Source organism: Gymnoscopelus microlampas (genome assembly GCF_963454915.1).
Source record: "Gymnoscopelus microlampas genome assembly, chromosome: 3".
In the NCBI taxonomy this organism is placed as follows: Eukaryota; Metazoa; Chordata; class Actinopteri; order Myctophiformes; family Myctophidae; genus Gymnoscopelus; species Gymnoscopelus microlampas.
The window spans coordinates 10,311,707-10,319,067 of record NC_139940.1 but is presented as its reverse complement, the minus strand read 5'-3'; positions in this window follow the sequence as shown (position 1 = coordinate 10,319,067).

The following is a 7,361-nucleotide window of genomic DNA, read 5'->3' as shown; positions in this document are numbered from 1 at the left end:
GGGATCGAAGCCCGACCTCCCAGTCTCACGGCAGACACTCTAACCACTGAGCTGGGCTGGTGCGTATAGTGGAATTTTACAGCAAGACCCAGAGTTGTCCGATTCCAATTTGTTCATTTATTATTAATATAAACATGGTTATTCATATCTTTTCATTCGTTTTCATGCAAGTATGCAATATGGTGTCAACATGGCAAAAAAGCGCTGGTAGTCGGTACACCGGGTTTCTGATGGGAACAGGGTTCGATTCCCTGCGCTGTGCTTACTGTTTCACCTTCGTCCTGTTGTGTATGTTTACATTAAAAGTTAGCACTCAATTCATTGATTCATAATACCTGAATGCACCTTAATTACCTGAATGCTAACCCTAACCTTCCATCCGCCTCCATTATAAATCTCTGAACTTTTAAAGGAGTACATCAAATTTCTCTTTTGGCCCTTGAGTCCCAAGACTCAAAGGCCCAAAAGAGAAATGTAATGTCTCCGCGGGAGTAATTGGTTCGACTCAAGACCCAAAAGAGAAATTTGATGTCTCCCCGGAATCATACGAGGAAGTAAAATGTATATTAAGCAAGAAAGGAAACATGGCCGCAATAAATGGATCCAGGGAGAAAAGGTGGCAAAGTATTGCCGACAAATTAAATGCACAAGTCTTCCAAAAATATGTACAATTTATATACAAGTCCATAAATATATAATTCAGTTAGGCTTAAACATGAGGAGTGTATAGTGAATATTGGAATGATCGCCTACTAATCTACAATGCGATGTTCTTTATGGTAGTTAGTTAATCACAATCATAGCTTTGATTTATTGAAGTGAGGGAATGTATTCTACTATTTCTTGATACATTTCCAGTAATCCCATGAGTGTGTTTTTGCGACGAGGTCTGACTTTTTGATGGTTACAGCCTGTAAGAGACATCAAATTTCTCTTTTGGGCCTTGAGTCCCAAGACTCAAGGTCTTGAGTCGAACCAATTACTCCCGCGAACGCATTAGATCCAAGTAGACATCAAATTTCTCTTTTGGGCCTCTAAGTGTGGAGGCCAAAATCGTCCCCCCAAAAACCTGTTAGGAGTACGTTTCAGGCAATTTAGAGTTGATTGGTAGTACTTTGTAGTGACACTTTTTTTGGTCCCTAACATTCATCGAGCTCTGGACTTAGTACATTTTTTTTCGTTTCGGTAGTGACACCATTGTGTCACTACCGAAACGAAGTTAAATCCGAAAAAATCATTAAGTGTGGAGGCCAAAATCGTTCTCCCAAAAACCTGTTAGGAGTACGTTTCAGGCAATTTAGAGTTGATTGGTAGTACTTTGTAGTGACACTTTTTTTGGTCCCTAACATTCATCGAGCTCTGGACTTAGTACATTTTTTTTCGTTTCGGTAGTGACACCATTGTGTCACTACCGAAACGAAGTTAAATCCGAAAAAATCACTAAGTGTGGAGGCCAAAATTGTTCCCCCAAAAACCTGTTAGGAGTACGTTTCAGGCAATTTAAAGTTGATTGGTATTACTGTAGTGACTTTTTTTGGTCCCTAACATTCATCGAGCTCTGGACTTAGTAAAAAAAAAATCGTTTCGGTAGTGACACCATTGTGTCACTACCGAAACGAAGTTAAATCCGAAAAAATCACTAAGTGTGGAGGCCAAAATTGTTCCCCCAAAAACCTGTTAGGAGTACATTTCAGGCAATTTAAAGTTGATTGGTAGTACTTTGTAGTGACTTTTTTTTTTTGTCCCTAACATTCATCGAGCTCTGGACTTAGTAATTTTTTTTCCGTTTCGGTAGTGACACCATTGTGTCACTACCGAAACGAAGTTAAATCCGAAAAAATCACTAAGTGTGGAGGCCAAAATTGTTCCCCCAAAAACCTGTTAGGAGTACGTTTCAGGCAATTTAAAGTTGATTGGTATTACTGTAGTGACTTTTTTTGGTCCCTAACATTCATCGAGCTCTGGACTTAGTAAAAAAAAAATCGTTTCGGTAGTGACACCATTGTGTCACTACCGAAACGAAGTTAAATCCGAAAAAATCACTAAGTGTGGAGGCCAAAATTGTTCCCCCAAAAACCTGTTAGGAGTACATTTCAGGCAATTTAAAGTTGATTGGTAGTACTTTGTAGTGACTTTTTTTTTTTGTCCCTAACATTCATCGAGCTCTGGACTTAGTAATTTTTTTTCCGTTTCGGTAGTGACACCATTGTGTCACTACCGAAACGAAGTTAAATCCGAAAAAATCACTAAGTGTGGAGGCTAAAATCGTTCCCCCAACAACCTGTTAGGAGTACGTTTCAGGCAATTTAGAGTTGATTGGTAGTACTTTGTAGTGACTTTTTTTTTTGGTCCCTAACATTCATCGAGCTCTGGACTTGATAATTTTTTTTCCGTTTCGGTAGTGACACCATTGTGTCACTACCGAAACGAAGTTAAATCCGAAAAAATCACTAAGTGTGGAGGCCAAAATTGTTCCCCCAAAAACCTGTTAGGAGTACGTTTCATGCAATTTAAAGTTGATTGGTAGGCCTAGTACTTTGTAGTGACTTTTTTTTTTTTTTGGTCCCTAACATTCATCGAGCTCTGGACTTAGTCATTTTTTTTTCCTTTCGGCACCATTGTGTCACTACCGAAACGAAGTTTAATCCGAAAAAATCATTAAGTGTGGAGGCCAAAATCGTTCTCCCAAAAACCTGTTAGGAGTACGTTTCAGGCAATTTAGAGTTGATTGGTAGTACTTTGTAGTGACTTTTTTTTTGGTCCCTAACATTCATCGAGCTCTGGACTTAGTAAAAAAAAAATCGTTTCGGTAGTGACACCATTGTGTCACTACCGAAACGAAGTTTAATCCGAAAAAATCATTAAGTGTGGAGGCCAAAATTGTTCCCCCAAAAACCTGTTAGGAGTACATTTCAGGCAATTTAAAGTTGATTGGTAGTACTTTGTAGTGACTTTTTTTTTTTGTCCCTAACATTCATCGAGCTCTGGACTTAGTAATTTTTTTTCCGTTTCGGTAGTGACACCATTGTGTCACTACCGAAACGAAGTTAAATCCGAAAAAATCACTAAGTGTGGAGGCTAAAATCGTTCCCCCAACAACCTGTTAGGAGTACGTTTCAGGCAATTTAGAGTTGATTGGTAGTACTTTGTAGTGACTTTTTTTTTTGGTCCCTAACATTCATCGAGCTCTGGACTTGATAATTTTTTTTCCGTTTCGGTAGTGACACCATTGTGTCACTACCGAAACGAAGTTAAATCCGAAAAAATCACTAAGTGTGGAGGCCAAAATTGTTCCCCCAAAAACCTGTTAGGAGTACGTTTCATGCAATTTAAAGTTGATTGGTAGGCCTAGTACTTTGTAGTGACTTTTTTTTTTTTTTGGTCCCTAACATTCATCGAGCTCTGGACTTAGTCATTTTTTTTTCCTTTCGGCACCATTGTGTCACTACCGAAACGAAGTTTAATCCGAAAAAATCATTAAGTGTGGAGGCCAAAATCGTTCTCCCAAAAACCTGTTAGGAGTACGTTTCAGGCAATTTAGAGTTGATTGGTAGTACTTTGTAGTGACTTTTTTTTTGGTCCCTAACATTCATCGAGCTCTGGACTTAGTAAAAAAAAAATCGTTTCGGTAGTGACACCATTGTGTCACTACCGAAACGAAGTTAATTCCGAAAAAATCACTAAGTGTGGAGGCCAAAATTGTTCCCCCAAAAACCTGTTAGGAGTACATTTCAGGCAATTTAAAGTTGATTGGTAGTACTTTGTAGTGACTTTTTTTTTTGTCCCTAACATTCATCGAGCTCTGGACTTAGTAATTTTTTTTCCGTTTCGGTAGTGACACCATTGTGTCACTACCGAAACGAAGTTAAATCCGAAAAAATCACTAAGTGTGGAGGCTAAAATCGTTCCCCCAACAACCTGTTAGGAGTACGTTTCAGGCAATTTAGAGTTGATTGGTAGTACTTTGTAGTGACTTTTTTTTTTGGTCCCTAACATTCATCGAGCTCTGGACTTGATAATTTTTTTTCCGTTTCGGTAGTGACACCATTGTGTCACTACCGAAACGAAGTTAAATCCGAAAAAATCACTAAGTGTGGAGGCCAAAATTGTTCCCCCAAAAACCTGTTAGGAGTACGTTTCATGCAATTTAAAGTTGATTGGTAGGCCTAGTACTTTGTAGTGACTTTTTTTTTTTTTTGGTCCCTAACATTCATCGAGCTCTGGACTTAGTCATTTTTTTTTCCTTTCGGCACCATTGTGTCACTACCGAAACGAAGTTTAATCCGAAAAAATCATTAAGTGTGGAGGCCAAAATCGTTCTCCCAAAAACCTGTTAGGAGTACGTTTCAGGCAATTTAGAGTTGATTGGTAGTACTTTGTAGTGACTTTTTTTTTGGTCCCTAACATTCATCGAGCTCTGGACTTAGTAAAAAAAAAATCGTTTCGGTAGTGACACCATTGTGTCACTACCGAAACGAGGTTAATTCCGAAAAAATCACTAAGTGTGGAGGCCAAAATTGTTCCCCCAAAAACCTGTTAGGAGTACATTTCAGGCAATTTAAAGTTGATTGGTAGTACTTTGTAGTGACTTTTTTTTTTGTCCCTAACATTCATCGAGCTCTGGACTTAGTCATGTTTTTTCCGTTTCGGTAGTGACACCATTGTGTCACTACCGAAACGAAGTTAAATCCGAAAAAATCACTAAGTGTGGAGGCCAAAATCGTTCCCCCAACAACCTGTTAGGAGTACGTTTCAGGCAATTTAGAGTTGATTGGTAGTACTTTGTAGTGACTTTTTTTTTTGGTCCCTAACATTCATCGAGCTCTGGACTTGATAATTTTTTTTCCGAAACGAAGTTAAATCCGAAAAAATCACGGTAGCACTTTACAATAATGACCCGTTATAAAGCATTTATAAACGTTTATAAGTAGTTTGTAGACTATTAACAAATCATTAACAACCTGTTTGTTGACATTCGTAAATGATTACTAAAACCTTTATAAATACAGTTACAAATCATTTGTAAAGTATTAGTAAGTAGTGAACTATTCATGAATAAGCCATTTATATACATCTGTAAAAGATTATTAAATCATTTGTAACGACCCATTCTAAAGCATTTATAAACGTTTATAAGCAGTTTGTAGACTATTAACAAATCATTAACAACCTGTTTATTGACATTCGTAAATGATTACTAAAACCTTTATAACTACTACTACACTTTTTTTTTTAAAGTTATTTGTCTTGTTTGTTGTTCAAGTCAAAGCACCAGGAAGGCTGTACTTGTCAGCCATCTGTTAGCTCAATGGGTTGAGACGCAGTATTCATGATCCAGAGGCCATGAGTTCAAATCCCATTGTTGTCTTTCCTATGATTCTTTCCTTTGCAGACTGGCTTCCAGAAGATCAACTGAAAACTACCAGGAAGGCTATATTTGTCATCCAACTGTTAGCTCAATGGGTTGAGACGCAGTATACATGATCCAGAGGCCATGAGTTCAAATCCCATTGATGTCTTTCCTATGATTCTTTCCTTTGCAGACTGGCTTCCAGAAGATCAACTGAAAACTACCAGGAAGGCTGTACTTGTCAGCCATCTGTTAGCTCAATGGGTTGAGACGCAGTATTCATGATCCAGAGGCCATGAGTTCAAATCCCATTGATGTCTTTCCTATGATTCTTTCCTTTGCAGACTGGCTTCCAGAAGATCAACTGAAAACTACCAGGAAGGCTGTACTTGTCAGCCATCTGTTAGCTCAATGGGTTGAGACGCAGTATTCATGATCCAGAGGCCATGAGTTCAAATCCCATTGATGTCTTTACTATGATTCTTTCCTTTGCAGACTGGCTTCCAGAAGATCAACTGAAAACTACCAGGAAGGCTGTACTGTTCAGCCATCTGTTAGCTCAATGGGTTGAGACGCAGTATACATGATCCAGAGGCCATGAGTTCAAATCCCACTGGTGTCTTTACTGTGATGCTTTCCTTTGCAGACTAACTTCTAGAAAAACAAGTTAAAACCACCAGGAAACCTGTAACTCTCAGCCAACAGCTTAGCTCAACTGATAGAGCGTCTGTCCAATAACATGACTTGACTTGACTTGAGTGGGTTCGATTCCCACTCGAGTCAAGTGTCCCCGGTAACTTGGGGCAACGGATAAATTGACTGATATCCTTAGTGATGCTTCCCTTTGCAGACTAACTTCTAGAAAAACAAGTTAAAACCACCAGAAAACCTGTAACTCTCAGCCAACAGCATAGCTCAACTGGTAGAGCGTCTGTCCAATAACATGACTTGACTTGACTTGAGTTGCCTCAAGTTACCGGGGACACTTGACTCGAGTGGGAATCGAACCCACTCAAGTCAAGTCAAGTCACCGGGGACACTTGACTCAAGTTACCGGGGACACTTGACTCGAGTGGGAATCGAACCCACTCAAGTCAAGTCAAGTCATGTTATTGGACAGACGCTCTACCAGTTGAGCTAAGCTGTTGGCTGAGAGTTAAAGGTTTCCTGGTGGTTTTAACTTGTTTTTCTAGAAGTTAGTCTGCAAAGGAAAGCATCACAGTAAAGACACCAGTGGGATTTGAACTCATGGCCTCTGGATCATGTATACTGCGTCTCAACCCATTGAGCTAACAGATGGCTGACAAGTACAGCCTTCCTGGAAGTTTTCAGTTGATCTTCTGGAAGCCAGTCTGCAAAGGAAAGAATCATAGGAAAGACATCAATGGGATTTGAACTCATGGCCTCTGGATCATGAATACTGCGTCTCAACCCATTGAGCTAACAGATGGCTGACAAGTACAGCCTTCCTGGTAGTTTTCAGTTGATCTTCTGGAAGCCAGTCTGCAAAGGAAAGAATCATAGGAAAGACATCAATGGGATTTGAACTCATGGCCTCTGGATCATGTATACTGCGTCTCAACCCATTGAGCTAACAGTTGGATGACAAATATAGCCTTCCTGGTAGTTTTCAGTTGATCTTCTGGAAGCCAGTCTGCAAAGGAAAGAATCATAGGAAAGACAACAATGGGATTTGAACTCATGGCCTCTGGATCATGAATACTGCGTCTCAACCCATTGAGCTAACAGATGGCTGACAAGTACAGCCTTCCTGGTGCTTTGACTTGAACAACAAACAAGACAAATAACTTTAAAAAGAATGTGTTACAGCATAAATATAAATCTTTTTCATGGGGGGCCCTGACACTACATCTTTTCACATTGGGGTCCACTGCCCAAATACATGTCAATTTGGGGGGTTAACAACAAAAGGTTTCAGAACCACAGATTCCAAGGAAACAGCTGTAGGTGAATGGATAGAGTCACTGACTAGTGAGCCGCAGGTAACAGG